The sequence below is a fragment of the Nicotiana tabacum genome, chromosome 23, assembly GCF_000715075.1.
Source record: "Nicotiana tabacum cultivar K326 chromosome 23, ASM71507v2, whole genome shotgun sequence".
Taxonomy (NCBI): domain Eukaryota; kingdom Viridiplantae; phylum Streptophyta; class Magnoliopsida; order Solanales; family Solanaceae; genus Nicotiana; species Nicotiana tabacum.
The window spans coordinates 60,496,355-60,519,805 of record NC_134102.1 but is presented as its reverse complement, the minus strand read 5'-3'; positions in this window follow the sequence as shown (position 1 = coordinate 60,519,805).

Here is a 23,451-nt window from a genome sequence, read left to right as displayed (position 1 = left end):
AATGAAAGACAACAGCCCAGAACACAGTGATAACAATAGGGGATCTCCCGAGATACCGTCTCGTAGTTCCAAACGTAAATGTGCAGGGGGATCTCCCGGAATACCATTCCGTAGTCCCAAAATAAATATGCAGAATTGGGTGATCTCCCGGAATACCGTTCCGTAGTCCCAAAGTAAATATGCAGTACAAGGGGATCTCCCGGAATACCGTTTCGTAGTCCCAAAGTAAATATGCAGCGCAACCAATTGAAATAACAGTTACAGCAAGAAATCCTACAGTTTAGACTAAGTTCAAGTCAAGGAAAGCAGGTAATTTCACTAAACATGCTGCACATAGTTCAAATAGGCAATTAAACAAGCAGGCATGCTATTCTAGTGTAAACAGGATAGTTACATATGCTAGTGTGTTTCAAATAAGGAGAAAACAAGTTATGACTTAGTGAAAAATGGAGTTTTACAACAAATAGCCCGTGAACGTACAGTACCAAATCCTAAGGGGAGTTCCCCCATGCAAGGTTAGGCAAGCCACTTACCTCAAACCAAGCTCAATCAATCAGTCACAATGCCTTTCCCACGAATATCCGGCTCCGAGTGGCCCAAATCTAGCCAAAATCAATTACATAGCATAAATATAACTACAACAAACTAATCTAGCTAATGAAATCAAAGCTAATGCAAAAAATTGAAAAATTGCTCAAAAAGCCTCCCCGGGCCCACGTCTTGGAATCGGGTAATTCACTCACGAGTCTAACCATACTAAATTCACTCAAATCCGATACATAAATCTCAATCAAAACCCCAAAATTTGGTCTAAGAACTTTTCTCAAATTTTTCCAATTTTTCACCTCAAATCCGAAATTAAATGATAAAATTAATGATAGATTAGTGGGTTATAACCATAAAGGAGTTAGGCATCATTACCCAATGACTTCCTCTGAAAATCTCTCAAAATTTTATCTTCTACGGAGCTCCCAATTCAATTTTGTGATATGAACTCTAAACCCTCATTTTTGAACTTTAAATTCTTCCCAGGTATTCCCTTCTTCGCGAACGCGGTCAAAGCCTCGCGTTCGCGAAGCACAAGCTTCTTCAGACCATAATATACTCATCATGAATGCTATGCACTGGTCACGAATGCGACGATCAACTAGCCTAACCCTACGCGAATGCGGGACACTCGTCGCGAACGCGTAAGCTATCATGCCTGGAAACCATCTGACCGTTGACTTTACACGAACACGAGGTCCTTATCGCGAACTCGTAGCCTTAGTGTTCCATACCTTCGCGAACGCGAAGAACAACCTCAGCTACCTTTCCCAGATGCTCTACACGATCGCGAGACCTCTCTTGCAAACGCGATGAAGGATTGTCTGCAACAAAAACACCAGAAATCTGCTATCTTTCATGTCCAAAAACTAGTCCGTTAAGCACCCGACACTCACCCGAGGCCCCCTGGACCTCAACCAAACATACTAACCAAACCTAAAATACCATACGAACTTAGTCGAGCCCTCAAATCACATCAAACAATGCAAAAATCACAAATCACCCTCCAATTCAAACTTAGAGAACTTGAAACTTCAAAATTCTACAACCGATACCGAAACCTATCAAACCACGTCCGATTGACCCCAAATTTTACACACAAGTCTTAATCAACACTACGAACCTACTCCAACTTCCGGAATCAAAATCCGATCCCGATATCAAAAATTCCACTACCGGCCCAAAACTCCAAAAATTCGACTTTCGCCATTTCAAGCCTAAATGAGATATGGACCTCCAAAACACAATACAGACATGCCCCTAAGCCCAAAATCACACAACGAAGCTAACGAAATCGACAGAATTCCATTCCGGACTCGTCTTCACACAGTTCCGACTACGGTGCCAATCCTAAGGCTCCATTTAGGGACTAAGTGTCCCAAACACTTCCAAAAACCAAATGAAGCCTCCCGGCAAGTCACAATAGCAGAAAAGGATGCGGGGGAAGTAGTTAATAGGGGATCAGGGCTCTAACTCTCAAAATGACCGACCGGGTCGTTACAAGAACATAGATCAAGTAGAACACACAATCAAACAAGGCATAAAGTAGTCTAGAATCTACCCCGAGCATGGATACTTGTGGCACATGTATATAAACTTGTCACCTCATATATAAATCATCCTTGCATGTAGAAAACAATATCAATTATTAAGAAAAATTTCCTCAACTAAAGCTAGGCAAGACACTTACCTCATCTGGCTAGCCTAAAGCTCCAAAAATTCTTTTCTTGAGAAGTCACCTCCAACCAGATCGAATATAACCAAACATCATCCAAGGAAGTCAACCAATGCCAAACGAATAGATCCCAATATATAAAGCTTCGATCTTTGAAGAACCCCCCAAAAAGTTAACAAAAGTCAAATCGGGCCCGTGTGCCCGAAATCTGGAACCAATACCAAAATCTGATGACCCATAACCTGCCGAGTCCAAATATATAATTAATTTCCAAAACCAATTCCAAATACTACTCACATATCCAAAATAAAATCTCTTCAAGTTTAGATAAAAACCCCAAGTTTCCTCTCAATATTCCAAGTTTTAAGTGTAGAAATCCACGTGGAATCAATATATAAAGCTAAATCTAAGTGAAATTTCGTACCTCCATTGTAGTAGTGAAATAACTCTTCAAAATCTCCTCCTTTAGAAGTCCATGGCTCAAACTATGAGGGAATGAGTCAAATTCCCGAAATTCCATTTTAAATATGCTACCCAGTGATGCCCTACGCGATCACGGTCACCACTCATGCGATCGCGATGTGTAAAAATCCCGCCACCTACCAACCCTCTTACCCGATCACGAAAGCGCTCGTGCGGTAGTTCTCCATCGCCTACCAAAGCTTTGGATTATGGTCATAAACCACGCGTTCGGGATGTCCAACTTGCTCGCCAGACCTCATCTACGCGATCACACAACACTAGTTGCGACTGTGATCCAATCCACCTAGTCACACTCCTCGATCGTATCAAACCCTTCACGATCGCATAGAACAAACCTGTTGCTCCTATTTCCCTCTCGGTAATCGCAAAACACACCTTGGCGATTGCGATGCATACCACTGATTTCAAAAAATAGCAACTCAACTAGCTCTAAAATGATCCAAAATCACCCGAAACACACTCGAGTCCTCAGGCTCCCATCCAATCGTACCAACAAGTCTGAATACATCTTCGAAACTTATCCAAAGGCTCGAAACCCCACCAATAACATCAAAGCCAATAATCAAAGATCATAATCCTTCTCTTAAGTTTCAAGCATTCCAACTTCGCCAAATGCGTCCAAATCACACTTAGACATTCTGGAGACAACCAAACCTTGAACATAAGCCCCAATCAACTAAATTAACCTATCCAAGGTCTCAAAACCACTATAGGAGTCCAATAACACCAAAGTCAACTCCCGGTCAACATATGAATTCTCCAATTCTTCAAATAGCCGACTTTCGACAAATAAAGCCAAAACCTTCTAGGAACTTCCAAATCTAAATTCGAACATACGACCAAGTCTAGAATCACCTTACCAACCTATTGAAACCATCAAATCTCGATTCCTCGGTCATTTACTCAAAAGTCAAATCTTAGTAAACTTTTCCAACTTAAAGCTTCCAAATTGAGAATCACTCTATCAAATCAATCCTAAACCTTTAGAATATAGAAACCAACCATACACGCAAGTTCTAACACATCATATGAAGCTACTCAAGGCCTCAGACCATTGAACAGATATGCTAAAGCTCAAAATAACCCGTGGGGTCGTTACACATTGGTTGTGTGTTGATGTTGGACGGTAAGGTGATTGCCTATGCATCGCGCCAGTTGAAGCACCATGAGAAGAATTATCCGATTCATGATTTGAAATTGGAGGCGATTGTTCATGCACTTAAGATTTAGAGGCATCACTCGTATGGTATGTCTTGTGAGGCTTATACTGATCATCGAAGTTTTCAATATTTGTTGAACTAAAAGGAATTAAATACAAGGTAGCGGAGGTGGTTGGAGTTATTGAAGGATTATGATATCACTATCTTGTATCATCCAGGGAAGGCGAATGTTGTAGCGGATTCCTTGAGTAGAAAGACGGAGAGTATGGGGAGTTTGGCATTTATTCCAGTTATAAAGAGGACTTTGGATATGGATGTTCAGGCAATACCTAATAGATTAGTGAGATTGGATATTTCCGAGCCTAGTGAAGTTCTTGCTTGTGTTGTTTCGCAGTCCTCCTTGTTTGAGCGCATTAAGGCTCGTCAATATGATGATCCCTATTTTTTTGTCCTTAGGTACACAATGTTGCGAGGTGGTGCTAAGGAGGTGGACAATGATGAAGATGGTGTATTATGACTCCAGGTTCGGATTTGTGTTCCCAATGTAGATAGTTTGTGGGATTTGATTCTTGAGGAGGCTCATAGTTCACAGTATTCTATTCACCCAGGTGTGTCACAACCCAAAACCCCAGCCATATGGTCGTGATGGTGCCTAACATCCGCTTGCTAGGCAAGCCAATATTAGTACACATAATTGAAGCAGTTTAACAATAAAAGAGGCATTAATAATAATAAAAGTGTGAAATAGCATAAACAGATAATAAACGCACAACTATTGTTGTCTAAAAATTATTCCCAGAAATTGCTGTCACAAGTACATGAGCAACTAGAATACTACTCCCCCCGTTTCAAATTAGTTGAGATACTTTCTATTTTTGTCTGTTCCAAAATAAATGACACATTTCTAAATTTAAAAATAATTCAACTTTAAACTCTTCATTTTACCCTTAATGAGAAGTTTTTATAACCACACAAATGTCATGGCCCCACAAAACTTTTACCCCTTAAGCTTTTAAGACCACAAGTGTCAAAAGTCTTCTTTTTTTTCTTAAACTCCGTGCCGAGTCAAACTACCTCATCTAATTTGAAACGGAGGAGTACATATAAAGTCTGAAATGAAATACAAAACTGTCTAACACAAAGTAAACATCAATTAAGATAGGAAGGGTACTTCAGGGTCTACGAATGTTGTGCAACACTATCTTAAGTCCCCTGGAAGGAAGGGTCCGAGCAATCACCGCTGAACGCTTCTGGGAGCAACACTACTATCTGTACAAGAAGTGCAGACGTGTAGTATGAGTACAACCGACCCCATGTACTACGTAAGTATCGAGCCTAATCTCGACGAAGTATTGATGAGGCTATGACAAGACACTCACTATAAACCTGTACGAGTATTAAGCAAAAAAGCAATAACAAAACAGAGAAATGAATAACTACATGATAAACATAATACGAAATAAATGACAGAGGGCCCTAGAATATCATCACTTCACAATCTTACAACACAACACGGTAGCAGAATCTAACAACCAATAATAACAACAATACATCACCAATACCTTTGCGGCGTGCAGCATATATTAATACTGTTGCGTCGTGCATCCCGATCCATATATATATAATAATACTGTTACATCGTGCAACCCGATCCACATATATATAATAATAGTGTTGCGGCATGCAACCCGATCTACTTATATAATAATACTGTTGCATCGTGCAACCCGATCCACATATATAATAATACTGTTGCGGCGTGCAGCCCAATCCACATATGCAATAATAACTATTATGGCGTGCAACCTGACCCACACACACACGCACACACACAGACGACCAACCACGATGAATCTCATAACGTAACATAAAAAAGGAACTAAAATGCATAAATCCTCTAAGGTAATCCAATATAACATAGTAAAGTGAAATAGGAAGAAAGTAAGGTAAATAAGAAAGCAAAGGCATGAGACAGGTAAAAGCATCTATCTAATAACATGTAAGAGCATATAACAATTAAAAGCGGATAATAAATATCGGCATGAATAAGTGGAAGCATGTAACAACTAAAGACTTGTAACAAGTGAAGATATATATTTAACAAGTAAGGACATGTATCAAGTAAAGCACATAACAAGTAAAAACATGGAATAAATGAAGACATGGTATAATTGAAGACATGTAATTAAGTAGTACACCCCGAATGCTTGAACCCATGATAACGCATTTACACCCGTCACCTTGCTTATAAGCCGTCCCCACATATAAATCACGTAGCACATAGACCAATCAAGTCCTAATTCCCTCAAGTCAAGGTTAACCAGAACACTTACCTCTTTCCGGAACACAATCAACAATCCAACACGACTTTCCCTTTGGAACAAGCTTCCAAACCACCCGAATCTAGTCAGATATTGTTCAAACAAGTCAGAAATAAGCTTTATAAACTACCTCCTATGATAAACGTTCAATCTTTAACATAATTTAAAAAGTCAACAAAAAGTAAACCAGTACCACGTGGTCGAAATCCAAAATTTTGACCAAATCCCAATTACCAATTCACCCCCGAGCCCAGATATGTGATTTGTTTCGAAATTAATTTGAGGTCTAAATATCAATTTTACAAAATCCCTAAATTCTACCCAAAACCCCCAATTTATACTCTATAAATCTTATGTTTGATGATGGAATTTAGGAAAAAGTAATGGAAATTGAATGAAAAGAAGTTAAAGTTACTAACCTATGAAGTTGGGAAGAACTTGCTCTCCAACAATCGCCAATATAGAGTCTAGGTTTCAAAAATGGTGTAAAATGAGCTACAGGTATCACAATTATGATGTTCGTAAATGCGAACCACTGATCGCAAATGCGAACAGTTCCTGAGCCTTACAGCTATCGCAAATGCGACTCTCCCATCGCATTTGCGATGGCCCCTCTCTTCAAATGCAGACCAAAGTCGCAAATGCGAGGTCCTTCCAGTTTTCAAAAGAGATATGTTCTTCGCAAAAGTGAAGTCCCCAGTCCCAACCCCATATAGAAAATGCAAGCCTGACTTCGCAAAAGCGAAGCTCGCATTTGCGAACAGTTCTTTGCAAAAGCGAGATCTGTAGACCATGAATCCCAGCAATTCCCGAGTTGTGCCAAAACCATCCACAACACATCTGAAACCCACCTGAGTCCCTCAGGCTCCAATCCGAACATTCATACAAGTGTAATAGTATCAAATAAACTCGCTCACGAACTCAAATAATCAAAATAACATCAAAATTCAAGAATCGATCATTAAAACTCAAGATTTTCAAGTTCAAAAGTCAATTTTTTTAACTTTCCACATAACGTGCCAAAATGGCCTCGGATCACCCAGGACACCGGCCTAACATGAGTACAAGTCTAAAATAGTTATACAAACCTACCAGATTCGTCAAAATATCGATCTGAGGTCGTTTACCAAAAATGTTGATCGTGGTCAACACTAGCCAATTTTAGAGCAAAAAATCACACTTTTATTTAAATTTCACATATAAACTTTTCATAAATCGAACGAACCGTGAACACAAGCCATAAATCATCAAGAAAAGATTTGAGAGGTCTCAAAACACAAAAGGGGAGCTGGTACTCAAAATGACCTGCCGGGTCATTACATTCTCCCCATAGAAATATTCGTCCTCGAAAGGACATAGAAATATACTTGGACCAATAAAAAGATGTGGAGAGTTACTCCTCATGCCGGACTCGGACTCCCTAGTAGCCTCCTTAATTGACTGATGTTGCGACCAAACACACACGCAAGTATACATGGTCGTCAAGTAATAAAGTAGTGAGTAGAGTATCATTCCCACGGAGACTTATGATTAACTTTTGACTGATTCAAACTCAAACAAATTATATATTCAAGAGATTTTTCTCAAAATGAGTAGGCAATTAATTAATAACCAAAGAAAATATCAAACAGTTAATTAAACTAGAGATCGACTAAAATACGTAGGTAATTGGGGATAACAATCAATAGGAGAGGATATTCCAGGGTCATAGGCTAGCTAACAATCTTGTTGCGTTCTCGGCTTAAACTGACTAATTGATTTATCTGGTTTGTTGATTGACAGGGTTAATGTTACTCGTAAGAATCTGTCGAGTTCTTATGCGCCTATTCAAGCTAACTTAATGCCTATATGTCTATGAAATTATGACTAACAAGAATGCATTTACACTTCCTGTGTTTCCAGTCAAGTAAGACAATTAGGTATATTTCTATCCTAATTGCGAATCTGTTCCCCGATACCTGGGTTCAAGAACTTGTTCTATTTAATCCTATATGCAATCTAGAATTTCCACTTTTGAGTTCAACTATAGATTCGTAGATAGTATTCCACTGTTAGCTATGCAGCAAAATAATTAAAACAGAATTAAATAAATAACCTAATATGATAAAATCAAACTCGTCAATTCAAACTTCAAACATCAACATTCATGTAGCAGCCATGACCCCAGAACTAACGAGTCTAGCCACGCATGCTCATGGTAGTATTATCAAGTATTTCCAAGAATACATAAAAATCAATAAAGAGAAGGAAAAAGTAAGAACTCAAGATGAATTCCGTGGTTTCCAAACTTTGTGATGGCTTTTCTTCGCTTCCCCGTGTGTTAGATGACCTAAAAGAGGCGTTTTTGGCTTATATATTGCGTACAAAAGTCGTGGGCCAAAGTTTTCCTTTTCCTATTCCATCTCAGCTTTAAGGATTGATACTGGGGTGGATGCTTCGCATCTGCCTCAGCTTCAGCTTCTCAGCATCGCATGCTGGAGTGGATACTTCGCATCCAACCCTCTATTCCTTCATCTTTGCTGTGCCCAGGCGCGAAATAAAAGGTTTACATGCTCAATATGGCTAAATAGGGATGATTTTATTTGTGGTAGCATTATAATTCCTAAAGGATCAAAGAAAGCCTAAATTCATATTTCAAACCGAGCAACACCTAGGATTTCGCTTCAACTCACACGCAGGGCAAGTTCTAGACACAAATGTATTACATGGAACTATACAAAAATCTCACCACACAATGGCACATGATTCAATTAGGATGGCTACATTACAACTTTCAATCAAAGAAAGTACAGAGTTAAGCCACAAATTTAATGCACAAGGCACAACAATTAGCACAGGAGTAAAGAAAATGAGCCTAAACGTCACCAAAAAAAACTATTCTACTTTTCAAAGCAAAAATAGTTCTCAAAAACTCATGGAGAAAGTTATAATCCACATGCTCAGGTCTAACTCTGTTGGTATCAAACAAGTCACTGAATGTGCTGAATTTAGTCTGAGTCTTTATATCCTACACTACTCTAAAAATAAAAACTAATATCCGGTTCAAAAATTCATCCTTTGGAAAAGAACCGATGGCCAAAGAAAAACCAAGGGGGATTATTGCCTAATAGATTAAACTTTAAACTAACTACTCAAAGTAAATAAAATGTTTTTGTGCTTTTCTTTATTTTTTTGTCAATCTCCTAATACTAACACTACTTTCTAAAATCAAATGAAAATCTTTTTGTATTTTTTCAAGGACCTTAATCCCTCGAGAGAACTGTCCAGGTAGTCCGTCATCGGGAAAAAGACCTTTATTTTCTTTTTCATTTTTTTGTTTTTTAAATCTATCTACTAATAGACACACCAAGAGACCGAGAGTAACTACTTATAGAAAAATTTACTAACTATTACAGGCCATTAATTATAGCCCCAAAAGTATCAAGAGCAACAAACATTGTAATAGTTAAGTACATTCATCCACAAAAAAAAATGAATAACCCCCATCTCACACTTAGAACCATGCGTTGCCCCCAATGCACACAAATTAAGTAGATTAGGGTGAGAAGAAACTCCCTCAAGTCTAGGTGAAGGGATCCTCTGTGGTCTGTGGAGGAGCATCAGAGAGAGTGGCAACAACCGAGTGAGTACTCGAAGTATCCACGTCATCTATCATGCCCCCCTCTAGCATAGCAATAGCATCCTCACGAATAGGGGGCTCAGTCACAGTCCTATCATCACCAGGTGGAGCTGGGTCTGTAGCATGCGGCACGACGGTCTCAATAGGCATGGTGGATGGAGACCCCGGGACTATAGGAGGAGCAGACGTGGATGGTGCAAACAACTGTGAGATATCTATATCTGTACGTTGAACCAAAGCACGGAGGAGTAGTGATACCTCCCTCATCATCGTAGCCTGCTCAGCCTAGACTCGGCTTAGATATGTACGAGTCTGAATCAACTCACCTCTAGTGGCACTCCACTATGCATGAGTCGCGAACAACTCAGCCCTATTCTCTTGCGTATCAGCTTGCATCTGCTCAAACAATTGTTAAATTGTGAACTTAGAGGCCCTTCCCCTTGTTCGGCTCTAGTACATAAGTAACATCATATGGTCCTGGAGCTTTAGCCTCGATGTCATCATTCTCCTTGTCCCATATCACTCCCATCTTCGTCAAGTAAGCCGATAAGGTATTCGCAAAGAACAACCTCCACTTGTAGTTTATCCTAGTGCGCTGCATCTGGTCATGCATGTTGACTCCCATGTTGAGCGGGTCTCACAAGTGTTCAACTTCTTTTTTATCTCCATGGGCTTGTGACATATATTCCTTGTGTTAGTCAATGTTAAGATCGTAATGCAATTTCATGCATTTTGAAACCCATATCACATTCGGGGTGGTAAATTATTCTCATTTCAAGTTGAACTGATTTTCCCTACACTCCAGGAGATGACTGGTGTCACGTAGTTGGCTATTTCTCTTTGAGGCCTACTATTTCCGAACAAGGCACATATGGAATGAAACAATTATTGCTGTCCTTTTCAAGACTCTTAGTCTTCCAAGAATAATTGACGCTAATGTCTTTATCCTCCCGACCATGCCTCTCATGTGTCATGTGTCTAAAATGACTCATTTCTTTTAAATCTCATAATCATGAACATGGTCCCTACATTATCAATGCCCACTAGGCAACTCTATGCCTTATTTGTTGAATCAATAATGTCATCACAATGATTAACCATGTCATCACTATTGGTAGTAACCTTCATGTCTCTTAGGATATAACATCCTGAAATGCCCTGCTCAGCACATTGATGGATTTTTGAAAACAATCCAGCCCAATCTCGGGCGTCGTTGTTCCTATTTATAGTAACCTATGGGGGTTGAAGGTTTAAACATGTCAAAGACGAAGCATCATCCCATGATCAAACATATTAGGTAGGAAATTTTATAGTCATATTCATGATAGCACATCTTAGAATAATTGATGAAGGTCGCCAAAGGTTTAGTTTGGGTGTTTGACGTAGGGATTTAGAGTTGAAGAAAGTGAACGGGTTATTCTCAAGATTTTCTCTATGAATATATTGGGTGAATTGTTAAGGAAGGTAAAGTATGTGTAGTCACATTACGCCTTATGGAATATTGAAGGAAATAAGCCAAACTATGAGTATGATATTTTCCCATCGTTGTCCTCCATGCACCCGATGAATCATGTATCTAGGTTCTAGAAGGTTATTGGAAATCCTTTGCATATTGTTCCGGTGGAAACTATTGAAGGTGAAGTTAATGGGTAATTGGCTTATAAGAGATACCTAGTTGTCATTCCTGTTAGATAAGTCTGGAAGTTGATATCTGCCTCTGTCAAAGTAAAGGAAGTATTCTCACTTGCATGTATAACCAAATAGTTATGGTTCAAAAGGGTACTTGTTATGTGTTATGATTTAAATATGTCCAACTCATGTCTAGATACCACTTCTGTTAATGTAATGCCCTTAATGTTGAGATTAGTGATGTTGATATACATTGTGATGCTTAGTCAAGTTGTGGATATGTCGATAGGTTGATTTTGGTGATTATCTGACATGTGGATATGCTCAGTTACAGGGAAAACTCTGTCGAAAAGTTTTTTGAATTTGTAAAGATAGCCAAATTTTAAGGGCCATAAGTAAGTTTAAATTTTGGAAAAGAAGTATAAGACCCATGTAGTCGTAAGTGCCTATGCATAATGGTTGGAGGTAAAAGGATGGTAAATCTATTATTAGAAGTGACTTTTAAAACATTCGAGGACGAATGTTATTAAGTGGGGGAGAATGTAACACCCCATAAAATTTCGAAGTACTTAAGCGCTATTAAGAAAGTCGATGTACGCTAATTATATTATTTTTATGCAGACGAGGACTATTAATATGATTGATATCAATTGGATATGATAATAAGTGTACGGGGCATATTATAAGTGATGTAGGGTCTAAGGAGAGAGCCCTAAGTCCTAGTCAAGTTGGAAATTTCATGATAGACTAAAGTTTCAAATGGGTACGCACATGACCAAACATTGAACAAGCATATATACATAAATATAAGGATTTATGTGATTATCTACCTATCAAATGCAATATCTTTGAGTCTAGTTTCTAACACTTCAAACCGTTCGGATTTTGGACATTCCTACAAGAAGTTATGACCAAATTACCAAAGGCTAGCGGAGGAGTCTGCGGATGCGAAGCATTCGAGGCCGCGTCCGAAAGAAAGGCTGGCAGTGAAGTGCTTCCATAGCATCCAGGTCTGCATCCGAGCTTCAAAGAGGAGTGAAGTGGGGATGTGAAGCATCCAGGGCCGCATCCGAAACCTAGAAATCTGGGCCTATAACTACAATTTCGGGGTTCATTTTCACCATTTTCATTTGGACGAATTTTGGAGCTCTTCTCCACTTCCTCAAGATCACCAACTCCCCCCATATTCAAGGTAAGCAATCCCCATAATATTGGTGTGAAATTCCATCATTTCTACACTAGTATTGATGAAATCTACACATAAAATACTTGGATCTTCAAGAAATGTTTTCAAGAACTCAAAGGAGGGTTTTGCACGATTTCTTCCAAAAGGTAATCCTCCACCCTTAGACTTACATGTATGTATATATTATGGGAATATAAGTATGAATTAAGTATTAGAACTTTTAGTATGGTGATTGGATGCCATAAGTTCCCAATTTAAATACATAACCATTATAGAGATTGAAAGGTGATTATTTGATGGAATTTTGTTGGTTAGGTGTGGATGGATGACCATGTATGTGATGTTGAAAGTTATGAATTGTTTAAGAATTATGGTGGGATAAATTATTGGTAAATGGTAGTAGTTTGTGGAACTAATTCTATGGTTAAGAGATGTAGAGATTCATGCTTACTAGGTGTTTGATAAAATGCCTAATTGGCCTAAATTATGGAATTTGTTACTAATTTTGGTCCCATTGGATGTTGTTATTGTAGATTGAAGTTGCTTAGTGTAGTGGATCATTGTATTATCATTAAGGGACGGATTTGAGGTATGTTGGCTAAACTACTCTTTTAAAAATGAATTCTATTATCTTCCCGTAAGTTTCAAGTATTGTTGGCTCAAGTTCCAAATTCCAATGTTCCGAGTTGTTCCTAATAAATTCGATTATCCCGAGTAAGCAAAGTGTCGAGAATTATGTATTCAAAATATGTTCCGAATGTTCCTATCACATTATGTTTTCCTTCGGGAATATGTTCAAGAATGATATGGGTATTAAAATATTATGGCTTTGAGTAGTGTTTCAAATGAAAGTTATCATGCTAAATTGTGGGAGAAAAACTCGATGTGCTTAAGACCCTTAATTGATCATATATGTACCTAAAGTCTTGATTGGAAATGCGTTGTTGTTGATAATCTATAAAGATGCTCAAAAGTGAAAGAAGTGAGTTGGTGATATAAATTATGGCCACCGTTCCAAGAATGAAAGTTATACTTGTGGCCAATGGTGCCAATGAAATGAAATGATGTGAGAAAAGTTATGAAATGAGCCTTGGTTTAACTATTCCGAATTGACTTCGAAAATAGATTTTCCTAAAAGCTTATGTACTAAAGTCATGCCCAAATGTGGCTATTTTATCTAATGCTATGCTTTGTAAGTATTTACAATGTGTTTTGAACTCTTATATATTCAGGAGTTGAAATGGTGTATTGCCCTTTTTGGGAAAAAGTATTTCAAGAATAAATGATGTGTGACTTGTTTATGATTTTAACTTGTGCTTCGATTGCAAATCATTTTAATCCATTTTCTTGGAAAGAAATCCATTGTGTTTAAAACCTTCATTACTAATGAACTTAAAGTTGTGATTTCTGGAATATTATATATGTTGATATTTATGATGATGATCCATGGAAGGGAAGATAAAAAAGTGTGGAATATGAAATACGGCCACCGTGCCATGAATAAAGAATCTTGTGAATGGCCAAAAGAGCCAAGGAAGTATTGTTGTTGTGATTGGTTGAAAATACTAGTGAAGATTTATACAATGTGAAAGATTATGAGGTAAATTGCAATTTGTATCTATGTTACCTTGTGTGAAAACCAAAAATATTTTTGGGAGTAACGATAGACATCGAGAAAGGGTAGGTTGAAATAACCTAACCCCGAAACAACACGTGCCGGTGTAGGAGTGGATTGTGATTATTCCCCTTATTTGGGATGAGATTGATGTGATAAAATTATTCCTCTTATTTGGGATGAGATTGATGTGATAAAAGTATTCCCCTTAATTGGGATGAGATGATTGATACAAAAGGATGATGTTGATCCACACAGCATTGTGGTGAGATGGCCTAGCCGATCGGGTCGTGATCGGACGCCATGCCGCACACATGGTGGTGATTGTGTTGGAAATTATAATTGAAATTGTGATTGTGGTTGATGTCTCTAATGAGATGGCCTAGCCGATTGGGTCATGATCGGACTCCGTGCTAAAAGTGTCACGATCCAAACAGATGGGCCGCGACGGGCATCCAGTGCCTTACTCAACCGAGTACCAATGTTACATATCTTTCTTATCATACTATAATTGGCAAATGGGCCAAACGGGCCATCACGGGCTAATCAGAATAAACATAACTGAATACTCAATATAAGGCGACCCAATCTGATATAAAAACTTATACATGTGACATACGGGCCTATAAGGCCAAAATGATTTCTCGTACACTGAATAGACCGATAAGGCCATACAATTTTTCATATACATGACATCTATCTACAAGCCTCTAAGAGTACATAAATGTCATAAAGGTTGGGACAGAGCCCTGCCATACCAATCCACACATGTCCTAATCATACTGACCAAATAGCAACTCTGGAGCAAATGGAGTGCACCAACACCTTCCGCTGAGCTGATAGCCTACTTAGAGGACTCTCAACCTGTCTAACGGGACCTGCGGGCATCAAACGCAGCATCCCTAGGCAAAAGGAACGTCAGTACAAATAATGTACCGAGTATGTAAGGAATGAATATCAGTAAGTAATAGACATGAGAGAAACATAAAGTAAAAGACTCAACATGTAAGTCTGAATAACTCTGTGAATCATTTCAAATTTATAATATCATACATATGCGTATAAATGTCACACCATGCATAGGTATATGCGTTCATAACATCATCAAGCCTCTGAGGAAATCCTATCTTATCATCTCGGCCACTGTGGGCAAATCATCAACATATACCAGCTGATCAGGTGGTGGTGTGTATATAACGCCGTAACCTTTTTCCATATCCCATATTCATATCTATACATATATACGCGTATATAACGCCATCTGGTCATGGGTCAATGTATATGTATAAATGAATGCAATGCATGAGAAGTACGTCAATTAAATCTTTTGGAATGGCATAAGACCACTATGCCTTTTATTAATATCATGAAGTAAACTTTATCAACTTACGTATTTTCTGAGACCCATGAACAAATGATAGAATAATAGGACACATGGGGAATCAAGAACATAAGCGTCTCTAGCATTTCTATGAATAGAGTCATTTATGGAAGTTGCGTATTGTGCTCGTTTCGTTTGTATCATTTGGGTCATGCCAAAAAGAAAGAAGGGATAGCCATAACATACCTGAGCCGATTCTCTTGACAATCCCTCTAACATACGTCAATTGCGACGAAACACGTAACGGCGGATCGAAGTAGGGGAGAATCCGTATGATATTGTTGAGAAACATTGTACCGTGCTCTCTTAAAATTGCAAATCTTGTTGCGATTACACGGTATAACTTCGATGCAAATCTCTTAGAATTGCAAATCCGTATTGAAGCTTCATCCGTCTCTTGCCACACTTAGAATCATACCTTAATAAGGTAAATCTCTTAAAATTGTTGGCTTTTGTGGGCCCTACTTGATAGGGATGATTTGGCCGAAGAATGTCCAAATTATGCCACCTTGCAACATAATTTAAGAGCCATTTGATTGACTACATCTTGATGCCACATTGGGGTTCAAGAGTTTATTCAAAATGTCTTAATTAATTGGTTAATCTCCCACCAAAAATCAATAATTATCCGATTATCCACATAATTAATAATTATCTTAACTTACTTAAAATACTACTCACTTTTAACCCACTTTATATATCTTGCTATCATGGTCATGTAGTACCTTGTATGACACTAGTCCATAAATACGGGGTATTGTAGCTTGGACCGTATTTTATCTCAAAATGTCAAACTTCGACGAAATTCATTTTCTTCGATTTGCTTACCCTCTCACCTTCACGAATTTACTCATCACTAGTTTTAAATTACATAATGCTTATAATTTCAAAATAATCCCACTCTTGATCTTACATCGATTAACTTACGACAAAACTTAAACATACGAAAATGCGGGATGTAACATCATTCCCCTCTTTGGAACATTCGTCCTCGAATGTTGAATGATGCACTTATCATTCTTATAACCCATAGTTTTCCAAATACTTTATCACTCTCCTGGCAATCTAGGCAACTGTTCTGTGAATAAATCCAAAGGCCAGGGCATTCCCCCCTTTAGGCCTCTTTCTCACACCATGACTTGTGGTCGGAATCCTTTCAATCTTGTAACTGATGCTACCTTTTATCATGCAGCCTGTACGACTCTGACCTTGTAAATGCGCTTATGCGACTCTACTCTCCTTTTTCCTCCAGTTTTTAGCCAATCTCTAGGCCTCACTTTGTAAACATATACAAAGCTTTGATAAGATGTCTCTCTGGGCATCTATAGGTATACTGAAGTTCTTCGCTCGGTACTTTGTTGAACTTACTGATATTGCTATATCTTATTTCATAGATCTGTTTATCCATCCGTATGACTTTACTGCCACAACTCTTACTTTGATTTATCGTTACTGAGGTCTGCTACAAAACTCCAGGTTACTCTCGTTGCTTATCCTATATGCATAAATCTAAGTCCTTTAATGCTTTTTCATTACTGTTCATCTTAAGAATGATAGTCTAATCTCATCTCATACTTTGTAACTTTTATCCATCCATTGTTGATTCACCTTAATACCGATAACTTGACCTCTTATGTAACACTGCCGCTAGGGCTCACGTCTTATCGAGGAACATTTTCCTGATCCACCTGGGGGCGATACTATACTTCCATAACCGTATTTCATAGCATCCCAATGTGATTCACCTTACATGGGTATTTTAATCCTCTACAATTCATGAAATCTCCCCTCTTTTTTTCTTCTTCAAATCATTACTCAATCGAAGGCCCAAACGTCATCCGTTATCTATCACAATTACACCCTTATTCTACTACCAGGGCAGCATTCCATCTCTTCTAAATTCTATTAGTTTTAGACTCCTTTGAGTTCATTCCGCTATACTAAGCTTTCTATAATTTAGAGAAACCATCATCTCTCTTATTTTCATGAGCTTAATCCCGAGGATTTATCCATTCTGGTCACCTTCTCACTCGCCTTTTCTCAACCTTACTCTTGTCTTCCTAAAACTTTGTTGCTCTACCATACTTTAGCTTGCGACCTACACATGTCTATTTATACTATTCGCAATTTTCCTTCAACTTTCTTGCACCATAGATTTCCTTATGTTATTCTGGAACATCAAGTGAGACATCACATCGTCTCTAACTCTTCTTTTACTTTCTTAACTAGACCTATCGATACCTAGATACCATAGGCAATAAGATATGCCACTGACGATGCCGCTATCATTCCTGGATATTGAATCCCCGCGGTTCTAGCCTTCTATCCGAAGTACGGACTATTCCCAACTTTCTGCATCTGAGTATCTCGTATGTTGTTCACCTTAACCTTACTTACCTTAAAATCTCGCATCACATCTTCTATCTCTTTCATGACCTCCTTTCCACATAGGTATCATTCACATCCACAATTTAAAGCTCTATTATAATACTTGCACCTCTGGTGCATACACAATCCGGTGGGAGCTTCATACTGACTTCTTATGAGGCTGATACTCTTCTAACTTGCTTTCTCGTAGATCCGTTACAGAATATGGTTGTTATACTATCTCTCTTCTACCTATGATATTAAGAGTGATTCTGCAATGATCTCAATCATGATTTCTATAATTTCTCGGTTCCAATAATCATACTCCTGATTTACTTAGTTCATGTAACTCTTTAGTTTCCTCTTCCCTCCGACCAATCTTTATTTAAGCTTAAGATATCTTCCGATCTGCGACTCTTGATATTAGTTATTACTTTAGCCTTTCAGGGGCGCTATGGAATATCCATGATACATTCTTTTAACAATTCAATCCTTTGTCTATGTCCTGGACTGAATTCTTTTTTTTAACTTATATGGGACTCTTCTACGGCTGTATGATTGTCAACATATATGTTGCATGGATTATACTCCGAAATCTTTAGTTCATTCATAACGTAACTAACTCTGGATTATTGATTGAATAATTCCTTTAGTTCCTTCTCATCTTTCTTTAAACGTAAGCTATTACTTTTCCTGGTCTTTCTACCCCCTTGTTGCGTGCATACTTAGCTTATCTTAGTTCCCACACATGCCGGAATTTTCGTGCAACTTATATGATTTCGACCATTACTTTTGGTTTCACTTCCTGCTCATTAGCCACGATAGGTCCCGGACCACTTTCTTATGGAGTGCGTACAATGTTGTAGTGAGACTACTATTACAAGACCATTTCTTCTTCAAGTTACTATGTTTAGGTTGAAGCCTTCTTCCTTATTTCCTCAGCTAGTCCTTCATTATAGTACTTAGGGAGCACCCCCTGACTCTTGTAAAGCTGCGAGCTTATTGCATCGTATAATCGACAATTTTTTTTTTTGATGTCCTTCCTCGCCCATAATTATCCGTAGTTACTTACCTCCATGCCCTTGTGCTTGTAGGGTTGCTTCTAAACTGAAGTTTTGTCTGTCTTCCTAGTGGGACTCTTTTATTTTCGTAACACCCATACGGTACCTTTAACGACTCCAACTCCTATTTGAATATTTCTCACTGGTCACGATGTCATATCTGCGAGACTGAATTCCCCATGTTGGGGTTCACTATGTTTATCTTGCATGATTTGTTGATTTGTCTGTATCTTCCTGTCTAGCCATAACTAGGCTCTTCCTGAATCAACTACTAACTACTCTTTGGCCCATTCTCATATCAATATTCTGTGTGATCTTCCTTGGGTTATTTCCTTTGTCTTAACTTACGTCTCGCACGGGCTCCTTATTTATCAATAACATCTCGGACATGAACCCTTACTTCCTCTCCTTGACACCATGTTTGCATAATGTTCTGGAATTGTAGCATATCTGTAGGCTTTGAATAAGTGCAATCTCATCCCTTTCTCATTTTTATGCATTCTTCGTTTACCATTCCATAGTTATTAGAACCACTTAATTCTGACTTAACGCCTTATCACTCCATATTCCCCCCTTTAGGGGGGTATTAAGATTTAGTGCTACAATGATCTACGTATAGATGTTTTACCTCTTCATATTTGGCGTCTTTTCACATCATCGATGACCCTTACTCGCCTCGCGGTAATCCTTCTGTACCAAGGATAACGAATTTCCTTACTCGCGAGGGTGACACTTAGTATAACTGTCACACATAGTCCCTTAAGCTTAACTTTACTCATCTTGCTTGCTTTAGGGAAGCGTCTTCCTGAATGACCTTTAAGGGTTATTCTTCTGTCGTCCATTCTTTTATCACCGGAACGCAATCTAAAATTCTCATGATGCCGACTATTATCAAATCACTCAGTCCCCAATTCATGTTTAGTTTATATTCTTCACCAGCCTATACAGATTTCTATTACTCTGGGGCCTAACTTTTCCTTTTGGTAATCATGTTAGAGTCATGAACTTATTTCTCGAAATGAGGGTATGACTTTATAGCCTATGCTCTTTTGTTGTCTCAAGGCCTGTCACCTCTTGTTTTTTCCTTCACTTGACTATAGACTCTGTAATACTGTCATCCTTTTGATCTAGTGTTGTCATCCATGTATCACATCTTACTCATAATGCTTCATTAACCCTCTTCTTATTTCTCGCTAACATTTATGTCTATCACTTTATTATGAAAACTCGAACAAGACATTCTTTTTCATTTAGCTCCCCTTGCTCCATCTATTGTCTTTTCGGGTTGCCTAACATTCTTTCTCTATTAGGTACGGGAGCCACACTAAGGTTATATTTATCTCTTCAAGGCTTCCAGTGCCTATCTTTGTAGTACTCATATCTAGTTGTACTATTTTAAAGTGCGCCATCTGGGTGTCTCACAAGGAGATCTATTAGCACATTTTCAATATCCTTCGAAAATGTCAGTTAACACTAACAATCCATCCACCATTTTTGGGTTACCCTAACCCCAGCTAGATACTGATATCCTTCCTTTTCTTATACTACTTCTGTTAGCCCCCATAGGGCATAAATGAGATGGGTGTGGCCAATTGTACATACCTCTGTTATTGTTGAAGGTAACTCAAAAGGCTTATATTCCTCTGCCTGAATTGTAAATACTGATAATCTTCATTAGCTGGGTACCTCGTACCCTTTTTCATCTTGCTTCTTTTACTTGTTGAAATTTGTATCTATCTTCTGAATCTCTCATTGCCTTTCACCACAGGGGTGGATAGATATTCTTTCCTTAAGGCTCCTTATCAAGAAGCTTACACGTCTTAGTACATACATGATCTGCTGGAGACCTTACATTTACTCATCATAAGCATGATGCAAAATCGAGTTCCTCTGACTCAACTCTTCCACGACAGTATTCAATCCCTTACCACCCGTCTTTCTAGAAATAGGCATCATCTTATAACTAAGCTCTACCACACAATCTAGAGTAAGAAGAAAGCATGACAATCCTAAATGCCTTGTAGTCTTCTGCTTATAAGAGTGGTGCACAACACACCCATACATAAGACTCTACTAGACACGGCTTATAGATTCCCCAGGACAGAACGGCTCTGATATCACTTTTGTCACGACCCAAACCGATGGGCCGCTACGGGCACCCGATGCCTTACTCAACTGAGTACCGACATTACATATCTTTCTTATCGTACTATCATTGACAAATGGTCCAAACGGGACGTCATGGGCTAATTAGAATCAACATAAGGGAATACTAAATATAAGATGACCCAATCTGATATAAAAACTTATACATGTGACATATGGGCCTATAAAGCCAAAATGATTACTCGAACACAGAACATAGGCCGATAAGGCCATTCAATTTTTCATATACATGGCATCTGTCTACAAGCCTCTAAGAGTACATAAATATTATAAAGGTCAGGACAGAGCCCCGCCATACCAATCAACACATGTCCTAATCATACTGACCAAATACTAACTCCAGAGCAAATGGAGCGCACCAACACCTTCCGCTGAGCTGATATGCTACTTAGAGGTGTCTCAACCTGTCTAACAGGATCTGCGGGCATGAAACGCAGCATCCCCAGGCAAAAGGGACGTCGGTACATTGTAAGGAATGAAAATAAGTAAGTAATAGACATGAGAGAAACATAGAGTAAATGACTCAACATATAACTCTGAATAACTCTGTGAATCATTTCATATTTATAATGTCATGCATATGTGTATAAATGTCATACCATGCATATGTATATGCGTTCATAACATCATCAAGCCTCTGAGGGCATCCCATCATGTCATCTCGGCCACTGTGGGCAAATCATCAACGTATACTAGCTGATCGGGTGGTGGTGCGTATATAACGTCGTAACCTTTTCCCATATCCCATATACATATATATACATATATACGCGTATATAACGTCATCTGGTCATGGGTCAATGTACATGTATAAATGAATGCAATGCATGAGAAGTATATCAATAAAATCTTTCAGAATGTCATAAGACCAGTATGCCTTTGATTAATACCATGAAGTAAACTTTATCAACTTATGTATTTTCTGAGACCTATGAACAGATGATAGAATAATAGGACACATGGGGAATCAAGAACATAAACATCTCTAGCATTTCTATGAATAGAGTCATTTATAGAAGTTGCGTATTTTGGTCGTTTCGTTTGTATCATTTGGATCATGCCAAAAAGAAAAAAAGGATAGCCTTAACATACCTGAGCCGATTTTCTTGACAATCCCTCTAACATACGTCAATTGCGACGAAACACGTAACGGCGGATCGAAGTACGGGAGAATCTGTATGATATTCTTGAGAATGATTGTACCGTGCTCTCTTAAAATTGCAAATCTCGTTGTGATTACACAGTATAACTTCGTTGCAAATCTCTTAGAATTGCAAATCCGTATTGAAGCTTCATCTGTCTCTTGCCACACTTAGAATCATACCTTAATAAGGTAAACTCTTACAATTGTTGGCTTTTGTGGGCCCTACTTGATAGGGATAACTTTGCCAAAGAATGTCCAAATTATGCCACCTTGCAACATAATTTAAGAGTCATTTGATTGACTACATCTTGCTGCCACGTTGGGGTTCAAGATTTTATCCAAAATGTCTTAATTAATTGGTTAATCTCCTACAAAAAATCAATAATTATCCGATTATCCACATAATTAAGAATTATCTAAACTTACTTAAAATACTATTCACTTTTAACCCACTTTATATATCTTGCTATCATGGTCATGTAGTACCTTGTATGACACTAGTCCATAAATACGGGGTATTGTAGCTTGGACCGTATTTTATCTCAAAATGTCAAACTTCGACGAAATTCATTTTCTTCGATTTGCTTACCCTCTCACCTTCACGAATTTACTCATCACTAGTTTTAAATTACATAATACTTATAACCTCAAAATAATCTCATTCCCGAGCTTACATCGATTAACTTACGACGAAACTTTAATGTACGAAAATGCAGGATGTAACAAAAAGTACGGTGGTATTGGTATTGAGAGTGATTGTGGTTGATGTCTCTAATGAGATGGCCTAGCCGATCGGGTCGTGATCAGACTCTGTGCTAAAAGTACGGTGGTATTGGTATTGTGAATATTGGTACTGTGAATGGTGGTATTGGTACTGTGAATAGTAGTATTGTGAACAGTGGTATATCGGCGCTAAAGATCTCCCAACCAAAAATAATATTATTTTTCTTATGTTGAAAATTATTATGTTTTAACTTGGCACTTATATATCATTGATTGTTAGTTGTTGCTCCATGGTGTTTTCCCTTTCTTACATTGGCATTCTATTTTGAAAGAGGACAGTTAGCTTTACATACTAGTACTATTCTATATGTACTA